This window comes from Dermochelys coriacea, chromosome 4 (genome assembly GCF_009764565.3).
Source record: "Dermochelys coriacea isolate rDerCor1 chromosome 4, rDerCor1.pri.v4, whole genome shotgun sequence".
In the NCBI taxonomy this organism is placed as follows: domain Eukaryota; kingdom Metazoa; phylum Chordata; order Testudines; family Dermochelyidae; genus Dermochelys; species Dermochelys coriacea.
Window position 1 is genome coordinate 53330383 of NC_050071.1, and position 21341 is coordinate 53351723.

The window sequence follows — 21341 nt, forward strand, 5'->3', positions numbered from 1 at the left end:
AATAAAGAAATGTCTTTTTCTCTAGAGAGTCTAAGATTTTAGGGACACTCAGTAAAAAGGCTTTCAAGGAAATCTGTGTTCCATGGTCATGCAAGCCAAATAGCACTATATCATTTATAGCATCCATTCTATAATGAATAATAAACAAAACATACCTGGATTGGGTGGGGGAAAATAACCCAGAAAAGTATGGGATGTGGAATTGATGGCTGTGCTGGAAGTCCAAACTGTCTGACTGTCCTGGTGGAAAGAGAGTGTTGATGTCCTAGGCGATGGGGCAGGCTGGTGGGAATATCACAAGAGTGAATATTTTTCAAGTGTGGCTGGTGGGATGTGAAGCCAAGATGCAGTGGCTGACTATGTCACTGGAAGGCAAAACACAGGGCATCCCAAAAGTCTCATATTATCTATTATTTTGTATTACCAGAGTGCTTAGAAGACCCAGTAATGGACCAAGACCCCTCTGTGGTAGGCACTGTACAAACACAGTCCGTACTCTAGAGTACTTAATCATCCAATAGACAATGTCCTATTTTCTGTCTCTGACCTCCTCAGTCTCTCTGATGTTATATGGACTCCCTCATTCTCCATCCCTCTTTCTCATTCCATAGTCTAGTGCTCTCTAATCATAGGACTGGAAGAGACCTCGAGCGGTCCTCTGCACTCATGGCAGCACTAAGTATTATCTAGACCATTCCTGATAGATGTTTGTCTAACCCGCTCTTAAAAACCTCCAATTATGGAGTTTCCACAACCTCTTTAGGCAATTTATTCCAGTGCTTATCCACCCTGACAGTTAGGAAGTTTTTCCTAATGTCCAACCTAAACCTCCCTTGCTGCACTTTTTGCCCATTGCTTCTTATCCTATCCTCAGAGGTTAAGAAAAACATTTTTTCTTCCTCTTCCTTGTAACAACCTTTTACATACTTGAAAACTCTTATGTCCCCTCACAGTCTTCTCTTTTCCAGACTAAACAAACCCATTTTTTTCAACCTTCCCTCATAGGTCATGTTTTCTAGATCTTTAATAATTTTTGTCGCTCTTCTCTGGACTCTCCAATTTGTCCACATCCTTCCTGAAATGTGGCACCCAGAACTGGACACAATACTCCAGTTGAGGCCTAATCAGAGCGGAGTAGAGAGGAAGAATTACTACTCGTGTCTTGCTTACAACACTCCTGCTAATACATCTCAGAATGATGTTTGCTTTTTTTGCAACAGCTTTATACTGTTGACTCATATTTAGCTTGTGGGCCACTATGACCCCCAGATCCCTTTCCAGAGTACTCCTTCTTAGGCAGTCATTTCCAATTTTGCATGTGTGCAACTGACTGTTCCTTCCTAAATGGAGTATTTTGCATTTGTCCTTATTGAATTTCATCCTATTTACTTCATACCATTTCTCCAGTTTGTCCAGATCATTGAATTTTAATCCTATACTCCAAAGCACTTGCAACCCCTCCCAGCTTGGTACTGTCCACAGACTTTATAAGTGACTATCTATGCCATTATCTAAATCATTGATGAAGATATTTAATAGAACCAGACCCAGAACTGATCCCTGTGGGACCCCACTTGTTACGCCCTTCCAGCATGACTGTGAACCACTGATAACTACTCTCTGGAAACGGTTTTCCAACCAGTTTTGCACCGACCTTATAGTAGTTCCATCTAGGTTGCATTTCCCTAGTTTGTTTATGAGAAGGTCATGCAAAACAGTATCAAAAGCTTTATTAAAGTCAAGATATAACATATCTACCACCTGCCCGTATCCACAAAGCTTGTTACCCTGTCAAAGAAAGCTATCAGATTGGTTTGACATGATTTGTTCTTGATAAATCCATGTTGACTGTTACTTATCACCTTATTATCTTCTAGATGTTTGCAAACTGATTGCTTAATTATTTGTTCCATTATCTTTCCGGGTACAGAAGTTAAGCTGACTGGTCTTTCATTCCCTAAGTTGTCCTTATAGTGCCAATCTATAAAAAAGGAAATATTTGCCCTTTTCCAGTCTTCTGGAATTTCTCCCATCTTCCATGACTTTTCAATGATAATCGCTAATGGCTCAGATATCTCCTCAGTCAGCTCCTTGAGTATTCTAGGATGCATTTCATCGGGTCCTTGTGACTTGAAGACATCTAATTTGTCTAAGTAATTTTTAACTTGTTCTTTCCCTATTTTAGCCTCTTCTGATCCTACCTCATTTTCACTGGCATTCACTATGTTAGACATCCAATCACCACTAACCTTCTTGGTGAAAACGGAAACAAAGAAGTTATTAAGCACCTCTGACATTTCCACATTTTTTGTTACTATTTCCTCCCCCTCCCCCATTGAGTAACAGGCCTACCCTGTCCTTGGTCTTCCTCTTGCTTCTAATGTATTTGTAGAATGTTTTCTTGTTACCCTTTATGTCTCTAGCTAGTTTGATCTCATTTTGTGCCTTGGACTTTTTAATTTTGTCCCTACATACTTGTGTTATGTTTGTTTTCATCCTTTGTAATTTGACCTACTTGCCAATTTTTGTAGGACTCTTTTTTTATTTTTAGATCATTGAAGATTTCCTGGTTAAGCCAGGGTGGTCTCTTGGCATACTTCCTATCTTTCCTGCGCAGTGGGATAGTTTGCTCTTGTGCCCTTAATAATAATGCTCTTTGAAAAAATGGCTCTGTCAACTGTCTTCAATTGTTTTTCCCCTTAGACTTGCTTCCCATGAGATCTTACCTACCAATTACCTGAGTTTGCTAAACTCTGCCTTCTTAAAATCCATTGTCTTTATTTTGCCGTTCTCACTCCTACCATTCCTTAGAATCATGAACTCATCATTTCAGGATTACTTTCATCCAAGCTGCCTTCCACTTTCGAATTCTCAACCAGTTCCTCCCTATTTGTCAAAATCAAATCTAGAACAGCCTCTCCCCTACTAACTTTCTCCATCTTCTGAAATAAAAAACTTATTGGATAATCTGTGCTTTGCTGTGGTGTTTTTCCCAACAGATGTCTGAGTAATTGAAGTCCCCCATCATCACCAAGTCCTGTGCTTTGGATGATTTTGTTATTTGTTTAAAAAAAGCCTCATCCACCTCTTCTTCCTAGTTAGGAGGTCTGTAGTAGACCGTACCATGACATCACCCTTGTTTTTTACCACTTTTATCCTTACCCAGAGACTTTCAAAAAGTCTGTCTCCTATTTCCATCTCAACCTCAGTCCAAGTGTATACATTTTTAATATATAAGGCAACACATCCTCCCTTTTTTCCCTGCCTATCCTTCCTTAGCAAACCGTACCCTTCTATACCAATATTCCAGTCATGCGTATTATCCCACCAGGTCTCTGTGATGCCAACTATATCATAGTTGTGTTTATTTACTTGCATTTCGAGTTCTTCCTGCTTATTCCCCATACTTCTCGCATTAGTATACAGACATCTAAGATACTGATTTGATTTCTTCCCCCAGTTCTGTCTTATCTCTCCTTAATCCCTGCTATAACGGTCCAGGCTGCCCCAAATTTCAAACCTTCTCCCAGGTCTCCATGTTCTTGACTTACCTGCAGTTTTTGGTCACCTGCCCCCTTCAAACCTAGTTTAAAGCCCTCCTCACTACATTAGCCAGTCTGTATCCAAATATGCCCTTCCCCTTCCTTGATAGGTGGATCCCATCTATGCTTAGCAGTCCTTCTTCCTAGAACAGCAGCCTGCGGTCAAGGAAGCTGAAGCCCTCCTGGCGACACCATCTTCACATTCAGGCATTCAGCTCCACGAGGTTTCTGTCTCTGCCTGGGCCCCTACCCTTGACCGAAAGGATTGAAGAGACCACCACCTGTGTTCCCAACTCCTTCACCCTTACTCCCAGAGCCCTGTAGTCACTTCTGATTGGCTGAGTTCATACCTTGCAGTATCATTAGTGCCCACATGGATGAGTAGCATGCGGTAGTTGTTAGAGAGCCAGATGATCCTCGACAATCCCTCCGTAACATCTCAGATACAGGCCCCTGGCAGGCAGCATACCTCCCAGGATGCTACATCACCTCAGGGTGACAGATGGGTGCCTCCGTCCTCCTCAGAAGAGAATCACCAACCATTACTACCATACATTTCCTCCTGGGAGTGGTGACTGTTATTCTCCCAGCTTTGGGGGTACATGGCTTCTCCTCCACCACCGTTGGGGGTGATTCCTCATCACTTGTTGCTAGGGCAGCATAGCGGTTTTCCATCACCATGGTGGGTGGGTTAGGAGTAGAGGTGGAGCACTGCCTGCTGCCAGAAGTAACCAGCTGCCAGTGCCCTTCCTGTAACAGAGCCATATCCTCCTCCCCCAGTGGTGTGACAGCAATCTTCTGTACCTTGATAGCTTCCTCAGCCTTGGATGTCTCCATATGAATACTTTCAAGGAATTCCTCATGGACATGGATGCTCCTCAACCTAGCCATCTCCTCCTGTTCTCTTCCACCTGTTTCCTGAGAGTTTCCACCAGCAGGCACCTTTCACACTGGATGGTCCCCACAGCCCGGCTTTCTGTGAGTGGGAAATGCAGTCTAGAGTCTCTGAAAGTCCACACCAGGATCTGGATAGAGGCCACAACATGAACCTCACAGACCTCATCCAGCAGCATCACTTTCACCCCCACGTGCTCCAATGCTGTCATCACCACTCTGCAACTTGAGGATGCTGTCTCAATACATTTTTTTTCCAGGTTGTTGAGTTGCTCTGGATGCCACTTCTTTCAACACAGCTGAGAAGTTCACAGGTCTCTCAGTATTGTCCCCTCATGGTTCCAGAGGCTCCATCTGTGGGACTTCAGATCTTGCGGGAAAACAACTGGTAGTCAGAACCAAATACAGAAGTGTGCTGGCCAGTTGTTGAAAATAGCTTGGCCCTACCAGTACTAGTGTCTGAAACATTTTCATTTCTTTTTTGGGTTCATAACTAGAGTTCATCATGGTTAATTTCCCTGAGTCTTGTGTGTGTTTGGGGAGGCATTCTGAACAGAACTTACTATAAGCTGGCCTTGACATGGGCAAGAACTGACTGAGAAATATTTGTTCTGGGAACACATGGGAAAGAGATTCCATGGTGTTAAAGCAGGGAAATACCTATATAAACACACAATCTTGGTTTTAACTCCAAGTACAATATAAGACTCATAACTGTATCTTAAATTAGTTTTCAGAGCCAAAGTAACAGCCTATTTCCAAGGATTCTATAAGCATAAAGAAAAGCAAAGTAGGACTGACTATTAATCCTGGAACTGCTGTCCAGGCATTCTCTCCCCTAAAGGAACTAAACAAATTCTGTGGTCACTTACGTATGGAATATGCAGCTCCCTATTCACAGCCCTAAATCTACAGAATGATACAAACTGTTTTATTTATGACAGGTTTCAGAGTAGCAGCCGTGTTAGTCTGTATTTGCAAAAAGAAAAGGAGAACTTGTGGCACCTTAGAGACTAACAAATTTATTTGAGAATAAGCTTTCGTGAGCTACAGCTCACTTCATCAGATGCATTTGGTGGAAAATACAGCGGGGAGATTTATATACACACACAGAGAACATGAAACAATGGGTTTTATCATACACACTGTAAGGAGAGTGACCACTTAAGATGAGCCATCACCAGCAGCGGGGGGGGGGGAGAAGGAAAACCTTTCATGGTGACAAGCAAGGTAGGCCATTTCCAGGGGTTAACAAGAACATCTGAGGAACAGTGGGGGGTGTGGTGGAGGGGAGAAATAACATGGGGAAATAGTTTTACTTTGTGTAATGACTCATCCATTCCCAGTCTCTATTCAAGCCGAAGTTAACTGTATCCAGTTTGCAAATTAATTCCAATTCAGCAGCCTCTCGTTGGAGTCTGTTTTTGAAGTTTTTTTGTTGAAGGATAGCCACCCTCAGGTCTGTAATTGAGTGACCGGAGAGATTGAAGTGTTCTCCGACTGTTTTTTGAATGTTATAATACTTGACGTCTGATTTGTGTCCATTTATTCTTTTACGTAGAGACTGTCCAGTTTGACCAATGTATATGGCCGAGGGGCATTGCTGGCACATGATGGCATATATCACATTGGTAGATGCGCAGGTGAACGAGCCTCTGATAGTGTGGCTGACGTGATTAGGCCCTATGATGGTGTCCCCTGAATAGATATGTGAACAGAGTTGGCAACGGGCTTTGTTGCAAGGATAGGTTCCTGGGTTAGTGGTTCTGTTGTGTGGTGTGTGGTTGCTGGTGAGTATTTGCTTCAGATTGGGGGGCTGTCTGTAAGCAAAGACTGACCTATCTCCCAAGATCTGTGAGAGTGATGGGTCGTCCTTCAGGATAGGTTGTAGATCCTCTGCCATGTACATTGGTCAAACAAACAATTTCTACATAAAAGAATAAATGGACACAAATCAGACATCAAGAATTATAACATTCAAAAACCAGTCGGAGAACACTTCAATCTCTCCGGTCACTCGATTACAGACCCGAGGGTGGCTATCCTTCAACAAAAATACTTCAAAAACAGACTCCAACGAGAGACTGCTGAATTGGAATTAATTTGCAAACTGGATACAGTTAACTTAGGCTTGAATAGAGACTGGGAATGGATGAGTCATTACACAAAGTAAAACTATTTCCCCATGTTATTTCTCCCCTCCAGCCCACCCCCTATTGTTCCTCAGGTGTTCTTGTTAACTGCTGGAAATGGCCTACCTTGCTTGTCACCATGAAAGGTTTTCCTCCTCCCCCCCCCGCTGCTGGTGATGGCTCATCTTAAGTGATCACTCTCCTTACAGTGTGTATGATAAAACCCATTGTTTCATGTTCTCTGTGTGTGTATATAAATCTCCCTACTGTATTTTCCACCAAATACATCCGATGAAGTGAGCTGTAGCTCACAAAAGCTTATGCTCAAATAAATTTGTTAGTCTCTAAGGTACCACAAGTACTCTTTTTCTTTTTGTTTTATTTATACTGTAGCGAGTGAAAATAGTATTAGACTGTCACTGCAATCTACAGTAACTCTTAGTGATAAGTAATTAAAGCCACTCATAACTTCTTAACAAGCAAATATACAGTATCAAGTCTAACCCTAATGGTAGCTAAATGGTTAGTCCATTGCCATCAGTGCCACTGGGGGTTGGTGAAAATGTGTAACTAGTCAACTGGCTTCGCTTAATAATTTAAGTACCGTAAGCTGCTATTTGACACCGTGATTGATTCATGGAGGTCTGCAGCCTTCAGTGTATCTAATGTTTTGGTTTAGAATTTAGATTATCATGAGAATCCTCTCCTGTAAGGCTGAACACAGAGCACTGATGCAAGATTGCAGTCTCAAGACTGGAGATTTGGGTCTTGTGATGGGGTATGCCAACATCACACTGAGCCAGCAAGGATTAACAGGTGGGCTCACTCAACCCTGCCATTATACCTGCACTCATTGTCAGATAATGAAGGGGCAGTTAAAAAGGGAAGAAGACACCTCAGTAGTGGGGGAGCTGATCTACGATTCTTTGCTCCCTGAGGAAAGGCTCAGCCCAGCACTTCTGCAAAGACCGCTGAATACTAGAGCCTTCGGGAAAGAGGCAGACCTGACAAAGTCAAAAAAAACCAAACTCAGTCATTATATTTCTTTGCTTTATTAAAAAACAAAGAAACATACTACTGGGCTGTCTTTGCTGCCTGGGACAGGCCTGTGGGGCCTAATGAGACTGTTGCAAGGAACCTCTGCCCAGGGGTGTCTGTGGGGAACTGCCTCAAACTGTGTGAACTTTTGCATCCTACTTGAGTCTACCCTGTAGTTTGTCTTGGACCCTGGAGAACGTAATCATTGGTATATATTGGAAAGCTGAAAATTTGGAGTGGAGAAAGTGAAGGAAAAGACTTTGATTCTGATGCTACAATCAGATTTATGCAGGCTGATCTTGACAGCTGCATGGTGCCTTCTTGAAGTCTACCTGCACAGATTTAATTGAAGAATAATGTCCTGATTATTCTACTGATGTTTGTTAAAGTTTACTGCTTCTCAGTCTACCTTTCACCTCTTTTTTCCATTTCAAACTGAAGATCAGTCCAGAAATAGATGGGACAGGCCCAGTTCAACTCTGGACTGGGCCCTTTGTGAGGCAGATGAACTACAAACATATGGGAATTATAGATCCTAGCATCCAGGCTATGTTTAAATCTTGCCAATTCCTTCTGCACAACATCTCTAATATATAGCCTCTCCTATCCATCCACACTACTAAAACTCGCATCATCTTGTGTCTCAATTATTGCAACATCCTTTTCTCTAGCCTTGACAAATGTAATCTTGCCCTGCTCACATCCATTCAGAATGTTTCTGCAAAGATCATTTTAGTTTCCTAGCCTGTCCCTTTGACCATGTCACCCATCTCTTTGCTTCCCTCCACTAGCTTCTTCTTTTCTATCACATCTTCACTTTAAAGGTTTTTCATGACCTATCCCTTCCTTACCAATCTCCCATTTGCTATCAAGATGTCAACTCCATCCAATAGGTCAATGACATTAGCCTTCATCCCCCATTAGTCAAATTTTCAAGCAAGCACCCTCATGCCTGGGAAAAGCTCTCCATATACTTTCACAAAACTAACATCTTTCCTTCAAATTCCCCCTCAGAACTAGCTGCTGGTGTGCTGAGAGCACTTCCGATCACATTGACCAATACTGTCTCACTGTTTCCTTGTACTCCCGTTTGTCTATGTGTATCCATCTGTTGTCTGTCTTATACTTAGAGCTTGTCTACATAGCGAGTTAGGGTGTGTCAAACCAGGGTGTGACACTTCAGCACAGCAACTTGCTGTGCAGTAATGGCTTTGTGGTCGCTTCTACAACACAGTGAAAGACCTGGAGTGTGGCTTAGATTACTACTGATATGCAGTATGCTAAATCGCACTCCAGGACTTTCATTGAGCTGTAGCAGTGACCATATGCAATTTTACAGCATGGAAAGCTAATATACTGTAGAATCACAGCTTGGCTTGCTACACATTAACTCACTAAGTAGACAAGCCCTTAGACTCTTTGGGGCAGGGAGTATCTTTTCATTCTGTGTTTTGTACAGCATCTAATACAAGGGGTTCTGGTCCATGACTAGAGCTCCTACATGCTACAGTAATATAAATAATTACAAATAAAGGAATACAGAATCACAATTTCTTTGAAAAAAATACTGCAGAACCAGAACCATAATTCTTGCCAAAAACTTTAGGTTATACCAATAAGAAAGGGAGGGACATACTTAAGTATCTTTCTCTGGATTGAAGATATGCTGTTTTTAAAGGACATAATTAAATCTTCAGGTGATTTTTCTAGCAAATAAATATTTGACAAAATTTAATTTTAAATTATGCAGCATTTTCAGAGCTATGGGATTAGGAAAAAGCATCCCAAAATAGATATGCTTGGGTTAGTTTGTTTTTCATTTTTGAAAACTTGCAAAGAAAAACCACTCCCTAGCTTAGATCTTATAAAGGAAAATTTCACTGCAGAAGTAATTATAATAGGTGGAAACCCAAGAAAATAATGTTTTTAACGGAATTGCTCTCAGACCCTCAAGTGTTGCAGTTAATGGCCTCTCCTTCCTGTCCACAGGACTTTTCATTAATCTTCGTGCCACATGAACGAATTTAATAGAATCATAAAAGTTAGAGATGGAAAAGACCAATTGATTCATCTAGTCCATCTCCTCCCAAATAAAATATCCTTCTATACAGAGCATTTCCTAGCATTTTGCTTAGCCTGGTTTTCAAAGTCCCAAATTATGGGGTTTTCACTACATTCCTTTGGATACTTTTCCACAGTCTAATACATATCGTATCTGGAAGTTTTGCCTAAGTTTTGCCTTTCTAAATTTCATCCCATTATTGCTAGTATACCATTTTGAGTAATTCCTCTGCATCCTTGCTATTTATACTTTCCAAATATTTGGAGTCATATCCCTTTCTAGCTGTTGCTTAGTCAAACTCTACATATTCAGTTCTTCTAATCTTGCTTCATAAATCATTCCCTTTGGTCCACAAGAACTTTTGTTGCTAGCCTTTTAACTCTCTTGTCTGTTAATTTTTTTTTCTTTTTGTTGGTAATGTGACCAAAAATAAAAGCCCTATTTCAGGAGAGGTTGACTAGAAAGGGTCTACTATCCCCCTGTACATACGCAGTGCCAAATTATTTTAGCCTTTTCCAAAAAAATTTCTACTTTGCTGTCCATTATTATTTATATTATGCTGGTATCCAAAAATCCTGTGCTAGGCACTGTTCAAACACAGAGTTAAAGTGGGCTCTGCATAAAACAATCATTTTGGCTTTCTCCCTCCCAGCATATGTTAATGTTCATTTTTCTAAACTGAATCTGATCTTGTTATTTTCTCCTGAGTCCCTTGTAGCATTTCTCAAATGTGACTGTTATTTGCAATTCTTCACATTCTGCAAAAATTTGCAATAGTATCACCTGTGAATTTCATTAAAATTCTGTTTACTTTCTCCTCTAGATCATTAAATAAGATTTTAAGGACAATGTGATTTAACTCAGATAAAGTAGAGTGCTGCAGTGTATCTGAGTTAAATCACATTGTCCTTAAAATCTTATTTAATGATCTAGAGGAGAAAGTAAACAGAATTTTGCATGACGGTTCACATGGAAGCTGATTTGAATTACTTTTATGCATAAAATTTCAAGAGGTACTGAGACAGATTTGCTGAGCAGACATATAGAGTGAAAAAGGCCACACACTCCCAACAAGCTATTCACCTGCCTTAGGGGAGCCCCAAAAGGCATAGAGCTGGTGTAGCTGTCTCCTATGCCCCTTTCCCCTGTATTCCCAGCATAGGGATGGGTAGGCTGATGTCGGATGGATACTTGTATGCTCTAATTGAGGCCTTTAATTTTTGGATTGTAAAATTGCCCGCTATGTAATTTAAGAAACTCTTTGATATTTCATAGTCAACTGCATTTCTTACTCCACAGATAGTTGGGACTGGTAAAACCCCACAACACTAGTATACTATGGGTTTTAACAACCAGAGATATAGTCCAAGAACTCTCTGTTCTCAATCTACTCCATTAGTTTCTCCTTCATTTTTCTTTTTATTGTAACCCCTACTCCACAAAAATCCCCTCTCCAAAAAACCCATCACCACTATACTCTTTATTGCAGCATCAGATGTACTTCTGGCAGACACCATGACCTCTTTGTATTTCTCATATACAAATTGTACCAATCTACATTGCAGTTATGATAACCCTCATACCGGGTTACATTTATGCCCAACAGAAAATAATCACTATCACTTAATGGCTTCTAGTTCTTCTTGCTCGTTTCCTATGCTCCTATGCTGAATTTGTATACAGATGTCTTAGTATTTCAACACTCTCCTTATTCATTCTTTTGTTTAGGAACAGCTCGATCTTCTGCTATACTCTGCTGGAAATCCCTACAAGATTTTGAGTTAAGAAAATCTTCCCGTCTTGCTTAGTTTAAATCATGCCTAGTAAACCCTCTTATTTCATAGTTTGACCCAATGTCAACTGAAGTCAATGGGATCATTTCCATTCACTTCAATGGGTTTTTGGATCCCATTCTGAGACTCCAAAACCTACTTATCTAAATCACCGGTTTGACTTCCGAGTCCATCTTGTTCTTTCTTTTCCTATACTAAATAATGAGAAGATCACCTCTATCACTCCCTTACCCCTCAGTTGTCTTTCTAGGCTCCTTCCCTGCTGGTGTTTGTTCTCAGGTGAAGTACAGTTACTGGGAATATCCAGCATTACTGAGAATATCCTTCTCCGATACTGGGCTGAATCAGAAAGTATAGCGATGTATTAGCTAGAGAGCATGGTCAACCATGACAAGATGAGATTAAGTTTACTCCTTTACGCCAACCCACTAAATCTATATACATGAGATCTGCAGAGATATGAGAGGAGAAGCCTCCTGTCATACCATGGTGGGCTATATAAAAACAGTGTAAAAACAATGGTGCCCAGGAATCTTGTACATTATTTATTCCTGCATTTAATGAATGGCCATGTGCCTGAGATCCTGGAAAATAACTGTGGGGATTGCCGCAAGCCTGCATTGCACTCATAAAGACCTGTACTCAATGTAATGATACTACTGATCAACAGTGACCTATTTTTACATCTTATATAATTATGATGAATTTGGATACATGGATGATGAGTTGCTGAAAGTGACTGTTTTGTCTCAATGCCTATGGCATCTCTGAGGCCATCACATTACCTCTATTGAATAATCCATGTTGCAGATGTTAAAGCTAGCATACCATTTGCACATTTCAAGGAAGGCTACTCAATTGCACGGGTGCACAACAGAACACAATAGTTAATTATTTTTCTACACAAGGCCTCAGCCCTCTTCTTCTGTCTGCTTCATAGTATTTTACACTGACACTCACTATTCTATGGTCATCATACTTGTTGCTTAGCTTTTTGAAGATCTTAACTCCTGTTATTTTTCCGTAACTCCTAAGGGATAACTTTTCAAATTGATGTGTACAGCTGACTCCTGTGCTACATACTAAGTTGAGCCACATCACACAAAGGACTAATTTAAGTTAGGGATATGAGCATGTTTTAGGACCCACTCAAAAACAGTGGGCTCTAACTTTACAATAGAAGAGTGATTCAATGAAACAGAGATAAGCATCACAGAAATAAAACAGAACTAGAAACTTTGATGTCTGACTTCTTTGGCTCTGGCTAAGTGTGAATTCACTGCTGCACTTTCTTACCTTGGCAATGCTAGAAACAAGGCAAGAATTATTTTCAAAACCAGAGTATTTATTGGTTTTCACAGCAATATGAAATAGAAATTTTTTTTGGAAATTTAAATTTTCTTTGAGTAGCATGGGTTTTAAATGAGGAATTTTTTAAATGATATTCAAAATTTTGCAAAATCTTAACTTAAAATAAATGAAATTTTCCTAAACATTGTCTCATCCCTAATTTAAATCAATGCCATTATGTCAGAATGATTATTTTGTTAAATATTTTTCTATTTGTTGCGGGATACATTTGTGTAACAAATTCATCCTAGCACTTTTCATACCAGAAGACCTTGCAAACTATGGGACAAATTTTGCACTAAAATATCAGGACAATCCCACTGAAGTTCACTGGAATATAACCAAAGATGATTTTTTTTGCTCCAAGGGACTGCGGGGGAGAAGAGGAATTAAAATTTCTCTCTCTCTCTCACACACACACACACACACACACACACACACCCACCCACACCCACCCCACTCCTCGTACATCCACACAGCTGAAGCCACTTCTGGAGTGAAATGTTACAACTTTTTTTAACACAATAAGCCTAATTCTCTACAAAAGCTGCAGGGTAGAGTTTTACATCTGCCAGGTGTAAATCACTACCCAACATGCAAGGCAGTAGAGAATTTGGTCCACTTGAAATTTCAGAGAGAAGTTAGAGGCAAATAATCAATCAAACTGGAATTTGTCCAAAACAGAATTGATCTAAACTTTGGTTTTAAGTCTCAACAAAAAGACTTTTTTCTTTTTGCGAATACAGACTAACAAAAAGATAGCATCAGCACAACATCCCATATGCTACAGCCTTGGTTCAGCACTGACTTAGAAATGGGAGACATTCATTATAATGAATCACCTCCACCTCTTTCTGCAGCAGTGTCCAGAACCAGACCTGGTTAGTTTATAAGGTACGACAAGGTTACAGCTTAGCTGTATGACTACGGAAAATTATTAAAGATATATTTAAAAATCTCTTGGATCTGCCTTCACTTTTTTGGGTGGAGAAGAGCATTGTAATTTGTGTGCACAAAAGAAATGGAATAAAAATGTGTAGATTGTGTTTTTTGCAAGTTTAACAAAATAGCTGTAGAGATCTAGTTTCCATATGCATGCAAAGCATACAGTACACAGAGCATGAATAATTAGCATTAATGAATTTCAAGCTCATCAGTGAACACTGACTGTTGATTTAGAATACTGCTGGCATGTGAGAGTACTGCTCTACTGGGAACTAATACAAGGAAAAGATTAAAGTCTATTGGGAAAGTCAATAAAGACTAAGCCCTAGTCTACACTAGGAGTTGAGGTCGAATTTAGCAGCGTTAAATCGATTTAACCCTGCACCCGTCCACATGACAAAGCCCTTTTTTTCCGACTTAAAGGGCTCTTAAAATCGATTTCCTTACTTGACAAGGGGACTAACGCTGAAATCGGCCTTGCCGGGTCGAATTTGGGGTACTGTGGATGCAATTAGACAGTACTGACCTCCAGGAACTATCCCAGAGTGCTCCATTGTGACCGTTCTGCCCAGCACTCTCAGCTCAGAAACACTGGCCAGGTAGACAGGAAAAGGCCGCGAAATTTTGAATTTCATTTCCTGTTTGGCCAGGGTGGCAAGCTGCAGGTGAGTGCAGAGCTCATCAGCAGAGGTGACCATGATGGAGTCCCAGAATCGCAAAAGAGCTCCAGCATGGACTAAACAGGAGGTACGGGATCTAATTGCTGTATGGGGAGAGGAATCCGTGCTATCAGAACTACGTTCCAGTTTTTGAAATGCCAAAACGTTTGTGAAAATCTCCCAGGGCATGAATACAGAGGCCATAACAGGGACCTGAAGCAGTGCCGCGTGAAACTTAAGGAGCTGAGGCAAGCCTACCAGAAAACCAGAGAGGCAAACGGCCGCTCCAGAGCCCAAAACATGCTGCTTCTATGATGAGCTGCATGCCATTTTAGGGGGTTCAGCCACCACTACCCCAACTGTGTTGTCTGACTCCTTCAATGGAGTGGGAGACGACACAGAAGCAGGTTTTGGGGACGAGGAACATGATGATGATGAGGTTGTAGATAGGTCACAGCAAGCAAGCAGAAAAACCGGTTTTCCCCGACAGCCAGGAACTGTTTCTCACCCTGGACCTGGAGCCAGTAGCCCCTGAACCCACCCAAGGCTGCCTCCCGGACCCGCCAGGCGGAGAAGGGACCTCTGGTGAATGTACCTTTTTAAATAGTATATATGGTTTAAAAGCAAGCACGTTTAATGATTAATTTGCCCTGGCATTTGCGGCCAGTACAGCTACTGGAAAAGTCTGTTAACGTGTCTGGGGATGGAGTGGAAATCCTCCGGGGAACATCTCCATAAAGCTCTCATGGATGTACTCCCAAAGCCTCTGCAAAAGGTTTCTGGGGAGGGCAGCCTTATTCCGTCCACCATGGTAGGACACTTTACCATGCCAGGCCAGTAGCACGTAGTCAGGAATCACTGTAGAACAAAGCATTGCAGTGTATGTTTGCTGGCATTCAAACAACATCCGTTCTTTATTTCTCTGTGTTATCCTCAGGAGAGTGATATCATTCATGGTCACTTGGTTGAAAGAGGTGCTTTTCTTAAGGGGACATTCAGAGGTGCCCGTTCCTGCTGGGCTGTTTGCCTGTGGCTGAACAGAAATGATCCCCGCTGTTAGCCACGGGGAAAGGGAAGGGGCTAGCCATGTGGTGGGGGGAGGCAAAATGCGACCTTGGAACGAAAGCACATGTGCTATGTATGTAATGTTAACAGCAAGGGTTACTGTGAAATAGTGTACCCATTGTTCCATAAAATGTGTCTTTTTAAATACCACTGTCCCTTTTGTTTTCCTCCACCGGCTGCATGTGTTTCAAAGATCACAGGATCTTCTCCTTCCCAGAGGCTAGTGAAGATTAGAAGGCAAAAAAAACGCACTCGCTCTCACGATGAAATGTTCTCTGAGCTCATGCTGTCCTCCCACACTGACAGAGCACGGACGAATGCATGGAGGCAGACAATGTCAGAGTGCAGGAAAGCACAACATGAACATGAGGAGAGGTGGGGGGCTGAAGAGAGGGCTGAAGTTGAAAGGTTGTGGCAACGTGATGAGAGGAGGCAGGATTCAATGCTGAGGCTGCTGGAGGATCAAACTAATATGCTCCAGCGTATGGCTGAGCTGCAGGAAAGGCAGCAGGAGCACAGACCGCTGCTACAGCCCCTGTGTAACCAACCGCCCTCCTCCCCAAGTTCCATAGCCTCCTCACCCAGACGCCCAAGAACGCGGTGCGGGGGCCTCCGGCCACCCAGTCACTCCACCCCAGAAGATTGCCCAAAGAACAGAAGGCTGGCAGTCAATAAGTTTTAAAATTTTAAACTTTTAAAGTGCTGTGTGGCCTGGTCCTTCCCTCCTCCACCACCCCTCCTGGGCTACCTTGGCAGTTATCCCCCTATTTGTGTGATGAATTAATAAAGAATGCATGAATGTGAAGCAACAATGACTTTATTGCCTCTGCAAGTGGTGATTGAAGGGAGGAGGGGAGGGTGGTTAGCTTACAGCGAAGTAGAGTGAACCAAGGGACAGGGGATTTCATCAAGGAGAAACAAACAGAACTTTCACACCATAGCCTGGCCAGTCATGAAACTGGTTTTCAAAGCTTCTCTGATGCGCACCGCGCCCTCCTGTGCTCTTCTAACCACCCTGGCGTCTGGCTGCGCATAACCAGCAGCCAGGCAATTTGCCTCAACCTCCCACCCCACCATAAATGTCTCCCCCTTACTCTGACAGATATTGTGGAGCGCACAGCAAGCAGCAATAACAGTGGGAATATTGGTTTCACTGAGGTCTAACCGAGTCAGTAAACTGCGCCAGCGTGCTTTTAAACGTCCAAATGCACATTCTACCATCATTCTGCACTTGCTCAGCCTGTAGCTGAACAGCTCCTGACTACTGTCCAGGCTGCCTGTGTATGGCTTCATGAGCCATGGCATTAAGGGGGTAGGCTGGGTCCCCAAGGATAACTATAGGCATTTCAACATCCCCAATGGTTATTTGCTGGTCTGGGAACAAAGTCCCTTTCTGCAGCTTTTGAAAGAGACCAGAGTTCCTGAAGATGCAAGCATCATGTACCTTTCCTGGCCATCCCATGTTGATGTTGGTGAAACATCCCTTGTGATCCACCAATGCTTGCAGCACTATTGAAAAGTACCCCTTGCGGTTTATGTACTCGCTGGCTTAGTGCTCTGGTGCCAAAATAGGGATATGGGTTCCATCTATGGCTCCACCACAGTTAGGGAATCCCATTGCAGCAAAGCCATCCACTATGACCTGCTCATTTCCCAGGGTCACTACCCTTGATATTAGCAGATTTTTGATTGCGTTGGCTACTTGCATCACAGCAGCCCCCACAGTAGATTTGCCCACTCCAAATTGATTCCCGACTGACCGGTAGCTGTCTGGCATTGCAAGCTCCACAGGACTATTGCCACTCACTTCTCAACTGTGAGGGCTGCTCTCATCTTGGTATTCTTGCACCTCAGGGCAGGAGAAAGCAAGTCACAAAGTTCCATGAAAGTGCCCTTACGCATGCGAAAGTTTCACAGCCACTGGGAATCATCCCAGACCTGCAACACTATGCGGTCCCACCAGTCTGTGCTTGTTTCCCAGGCCCAGAATTGGCGTTCCACCGCATAAACCTGCCCCATTAGCACCATGATGCCTGCATTGCCAGGGCCCATGCTTTGAGAGAAGTCTATGTCCATGTCCTCATCACTCATCACCACACTGATGTCACCTATTTGCCCCATTTTGCTTTGGCAGGTTCTGATGCTGCATATACTGCTGGATAATGCGCATGGTGTTTAATGGGCTCCTAATTGCCAAAGTGATCTGAGCGGGCTCCATGCTTGCCGTGGTATGGCATCTGCACAGAAAAAAGGCGCGGAACGATTGTCTGCTGTTGCTCTGAGGGAGGGAGGGGCAACTGACGACATGGCTTACAGGGAATTAAAATCAACAAAGGAGGTGGCTTTACATCAAGGAGAAACAAAAACTGTCACACAGAATGGCCCCCTCAAGAATTGACCTCAAAACCCTGGGTTTAGCAGGCCAATGCTCAATACAATGCTCAACCCACTGAGCTATCCCTCCCCCCGGTATTTCAGGCAGCACTGAATCTCCATTAAACTTTTCAAGGTGCCCCTGACAGACCTCACTGAAATGATTGTCGGCTGTTGATTTCACCGAGGGAGGGCGGGGGGAACAAATGAAAACAAAACAAATCTGGTGTATTTCTTGTTTTGATCCACTCCATCTATCTTTTACATCTTTTGCTGGCAGCAGACGGTGCAATAGGACTGCTAGCCATCCTCATCTCCTGCCTGCTCGCCATAAGACGGTATAATAGGACTGTCGGCAAGACTAAAGAGAATGACCTGGTCAAGTCACTCCTATTTTAGTCCCTGCGCCCACGTCTGCACAGGCGCTCCTGTCCGACCTTACCGAGGCAGCCAGGAGCACCTCGGACATGACGACGATGGTTATCAGGCCTATTGCACCATCTGCTGCCACAAGGCAATGGGTTGCTGCTGTGTAGCAATGCAGTACAGCATCTGCCAGCACCCAGGAGACATATGGTGACAGTGAGCTGAGCGGGCTCCATGCTTGCCGAGGTATGGCGTCTGCACAGGTAACTCAGGAAAAAAGGCACGAAACGATTGTCTGCCATTGCTTTCACGGAGCAACGGAGGGAGGGGCCTGACGACATGTACCCAGAACCACCCACGACAATGTTTTTGCCCCATTAGGCATTGGGATCTCAACCCAGAGTTCTGCGGGAACTGTGGGATAGCTACCCACAGTGCAATGCTCTGGAAGTCGACGCTAGCCTCGGTACTGTGGAAGTACTGTGCCGAGTTACTGCACTTAATGCACTTAGAGCATTTTGTGTGGGGACGCACACAACCGACTATATAAAAATGATTTCTAAAAAAATTACTTCTATAAATTCGACCTAATTTCGTAGTATAGACATACCCTAAGATGACTTTCTGTGAAAAGAGTACTAGACAAACATGTTTTCCCCCTTTTAAAATCCAATTTACTCTTGAATTGTGTACTCTGATCTGGTCAGTTCTCGTGGATTGAGAGGGAACTGCTCTTTGGGCAAATTCTGACATGCTTTACTCAGTTTTAACTCCGGCAAAGAGTTTGCCGGTGTAAGAACTGATTAAGCATCATAGGATCTGGCTCTTAGTACACAGGATGTAAAGAACTCTAAGAATAGTACTTCTGTTGCATAAAGTTCTGAGCATTTAAGAAAGCAATTTGTTCATTAATTTGTATATACATAGTCTCAGCTGGATACAGTATTCTTCACTTCCTTTCCTATAATGTTGAAAAGAGTTGTTCAGAAGCTGCTACCTGCCACTTCTAAAGTTATTGCATTTCTGCTCCAGGAGCTGAGGCTTTAAGAAAACACCAAATATGGTGAGACACTTGATAAAATTCTGTGAGTTGGCAACACAGATTAGGGTAAATGGGCACAATTCGTTGGAGTTGTTCCCACTTACATTGGGACTGAATGAGACCAAAGATTTTCCCGTTACCAAAAACAACCAAACAAAAACGGTTACCTACCATTCTATAACTGGTGTTTTTGAGCTGTGTTCCACATATCCATTCCACTGTAGATGTGGGCGCACCTCGTGCACAATTGTCGGAGAACTTTACTCTACTAGACTTTGGCACTGCTGCCCCAAGCAAGGTACGGAGCCTCAGGAGGATCTAAGCCTTTTCTTTGATACTGGCAAATGGGACCGAGGAGCTCCAGACATCTCTGGTGTTATTCCGTACTCATGTTAATGTACTACTTCGGGTATAAGTAAGAAAAGTCTGGGGGGGGCAAATTGTTGCCTTCATGAGTAGACATTTGAGCTTCACCGCATTCTTTGAGTTGGGCTTAAATAAGTGTGACATTTATTACTTATGTGGTATTCTCCCAAACATTTCAAACAGGCCAAATGTGGGTCACTGACCAAGATAGGTTTAGGGCAAGTGTGACATGACTTAAACCCTGGTGAGCACGGCATCGTTCCAGTATGATCCCAGTAACGGAAGATGAAAACTAGTCCAGAAAGTGTGTATATATATATATAAAGAGGAGTGAGAAAAGCTTATGACAACAAGTCTGAGATCGCTCTGACAACTGTCACTGGTGGTAAGAAGGAACTGAGAGGGAACTGCGGGGTGGCTCTGCCCTCTTATATCAGCACGCAGTGGAGTGTGGCAACAGAGGGCGCTCAAGCCATCCCAACAGGTAACGCGGAGGGAAGAAGTTCTCCAACAACTGTGCACAAGGTGCACACACACCTGTGTTTTCATTTAGATGGTACCATCTTCTCTAAATAATGCCCATATTCTATCCCATCTGTGATTTGTCCACTATTGTATTATTATTAGCATTACTGATCATTTAGTCTATTAAAAGCATTAGTCATCTTATCAAATTCTTCTCTCCAGGAATGAGCTAGCCTCAGTCACAGATGCCATCAGCAAAAATCTTTCAGGAGGCTTGTACAGAAGAATCTCAGAGTTATGAACATCAGAGTTACGAACTGACCAGTCAATCAAACACCTCATTTGGAACTGGAAGTACACAATCAGGCAGCAGCAGCAGCGGGAAAAAAAACCCAGTACAGTACTGTATTAAATATAAACTACTAAAAAAATAAAGGGAAAGCAGCATTTTTTTTCTGCATAGTAAAGTTTCAAAGCTGTATTAAGTCAATGTTCAGCTGTAAACTACTGAAAAAACAAGCATAATGTTTTGTTCAAAGCTATGAACACTTCAGCATTACAAACCACCTCCATTCCCAAAGGTGTTCGTAACTCTGAGATTCTACAGTACTGGGAAAAACTGCTGAAGCTTACATACAAGCTTACAAGGGCCCAAGAATAAGACAAAAATGGCTGAGCAAACACCATGTCACATGGCTGCATTCCACCAGGGATTTCTGTGAAGAGAGAATAATAAACTTGGCATTTAAAGCAGGCAACACAGCAGAAGGAAACAGGAAATGATGTACAGAGCTATAAAGGAGCCACAACAGCTTGTGAGAAAATTCCCCCAGAGCAGAAACTGCACAGGGCTAGCATACACAGTCTTATACTACCCTTCCTCACAGCCCCTAGCGTAGCAAGCATGCTGGAATCAAGGTGGCTATCATAAATTAGAACCACCCCAGGGCAGACAGAATCCAGGTGACACAAAGGTACACTTATTGAAAAATTAAAATACTCATTTATTCAGCCAGCTATAACTTTAAAAACTTTAAACTGTTTTTAAATCTGCATTTACATATTTTTCTCTATAAATGCTAAAATTCAGACATGCAAATTTTTGTAATTCCTGTGCAGAGTAAAAGCTATAAGAATTTTGGTTTTGAAACAATCTATCAAAATCATTCATACTGGACTAGATCTCTACCAGCCATTTAATGATTAAAGTTTTAATTACTAAGCAATTAGCAGTCGGAGCCTGAAGTGC